We start from the raw sequence: 2,500 nt of genomic DNA, 5'->3' as shown, positions 1-2,500 counted from the left end.
TATTTGCTCATTCACTCAGGTCTGGTATGCTTTGTATTTTTGTATTTGTTTTCACTGTAATAAAATGCAAAAGTTATCCTCGCATCAGGGTAGACTTTTCACTTTACTGAATATTATATGCGCATTGCAGAAGTAGCATTGAAAATAGATATTACACATTCTTGTTAAAATCAAAGGTTATCACTGTGACTGAAATAAATTCAGCTGTTAAATTATTTTGCATAAATTACCGATTTGGTTTACCTTGGCGTGGTTGCGTGATAATGTATGATAATGTAAGGAAAATGGTAAAATTTTAATCATTCCAATTTTTTCGAACGCATCACCCTGATTGTGACAATATACTTTAATAGCCTTTAATTAGAAGTCTGCCGTAAGAATAAGTACAAAAATACATCCTGTACACTTTTTGCTCTCGTGTATATATTTTTTCATATCAAATACTAGGCAAATTTAATTTCTTATAAGCTAAAGAGTAAATGTAATCCAAGTCAAAGGATTCAAACAATCATTTATCACCCATTCATCAAAGCTACTTTTGGTAGTATTAATTTTACCTTTTCGTTTATGAACTGGAGTCTTGAAATACTTAATATGCAATTAATTATAATCCTCCTTTAATAATACAAAAGAGAAAATGCCAAACCACGTTTAAGATACTCTTTAAACGGCCGAATGAGACGACAGGATGTAAAAATTAGGAAATATTTGGCATTTTCGTCATTCAGTGACGGTTCGCGCATGCGCGTTGGCGGCCCTATCGTATAGGTTGGTACGCGTATGTAGGCGGAGCTATCTTTGAAATCATATGAAATATGACAGCGAATGATTGCGAATGATTGCTAGTTATTGCAGATAAGGACACTGTATTAAGTGACCGCTAACAGTAAGTTTTAATCCTCTTTATCATATCTTGTTATCTCTCACATCATTATTATCTTTACTATTTTCATATGAATTATCATTGCTATTATTATCACCCCTCATTATTATTGTTATTACTATTAATATTATCATTTTTGTTATCATCATCATCATCATTATCAATATCATCATCAGTATTATCATTATAGCTGTTGCGATTATCACTATCATTATTACAATCATTGTCATTATCATTATCATCACTTCTACTACATTTATCGTGATCGTTATTGTTGTCACAATTTTTGTCACAATTTATATCAATATCATTATCCTTCTTGTTATCATTATAACTATGATGTTGATTATCACTGTTGTTTTTATTATTATCATCATTATCTCTATCATTATTACTATTGTTATCATTATTGTTTTTGTTATTGTTATTATCATCAAGTATTATTATCATTATTTTATCTATTGTTACCATTTTTATTATCATTATTATTGGTATCATTGTTATTATTATTATTATTATTATTAGTAGTAGTGGTAGTAGTATCATTATTATTATTATCATTATTATTGCTATTATCATTGTTATCATTATTTTTGTCTTCACCATCATTATCATTATTATCATCATTACTGTTATCACCATTATCCTTGGCATCAATAGTTGTAATATCGAAATTATTATAGACAAAATCATAATCTACAGCATTACTACTATTACTATTATCATTATGTTCTATGATATATAATTATCATCATGATAATCTTGTTATCATTATAATATTATCCTTATTACTTTCTGTTATTATTATCATTGTAATGATGAATATTACTGTTATTATTACCATCATGATTATTATAATTTGCATCATCATTACTATTATTGTAATCATCGTTATTGTTACCATCAAGCTTATCATTATCATTATTATTGTCATTATTATCATTATCATCATCATTATAATCATCAAGATTATCATTATCATTTTCATTACCACTGTCATTAGTAATGTTAACATTACTATTTTCATCTTTATCATAATATAAATTCCTAATCATACATCTTTTCACTAACTATTATCATCATTATTATCATCAGTATCATCATTCATACAATTATTGTTATTAATACTCTCTTAATTCTTTCGTATCATAACTCTTATTATAAGTGACATTATCATCATAATTTTATCATTCTCAATAACACTATTATTAGTTTTATCATCATTGAAAATTATATTTTTCTTACTATTATTATCATTTGGCTGTTCGTGACTTTAACGGTTCCTTGTATAGTCTTTTTGATATATGTTCCAGAAAGGTGGGTACTTTTTATATACACCAAGACTTTCTGACATGAAATGATTGTTGTTGCTTTGTTGAAATTGTTTCGTTCTTTTCGTAAATGCAACTAATGACTTTTTTCTACTTTATGTATTCTGCACCTCTGAGTCAGGGATGAAAAAAGTATTTATAATTTTTATTATTTTCGTGTACATGGAAATAAACACGCACAAACTTGATATACACACATTCCGTATAAACTTATCCTTATACACAAGTACGTACACGCGTATACATGCACATAGCCACACACAGCCACCTACGCACACAGACACAC

This window comes from Penaeus japonicus, unplaced genomic scaffold (assembly GCF_977035675.1).
Source record: "Penaeus japonicus unplaced genomic scaffold, GWHDUDI00000001_assembly GWHDUDI00000013, whole genome shotgun sequence".
NCBI classification, from domain to species: Eukaryota; Metazoa; Arthropoda; class Malacostraca; order Decapoda; family Penaeidae; genus Penaeus; species Penaeus japonicus.
Note: the sequence above shows the minus strand (reverse complement) of the source record.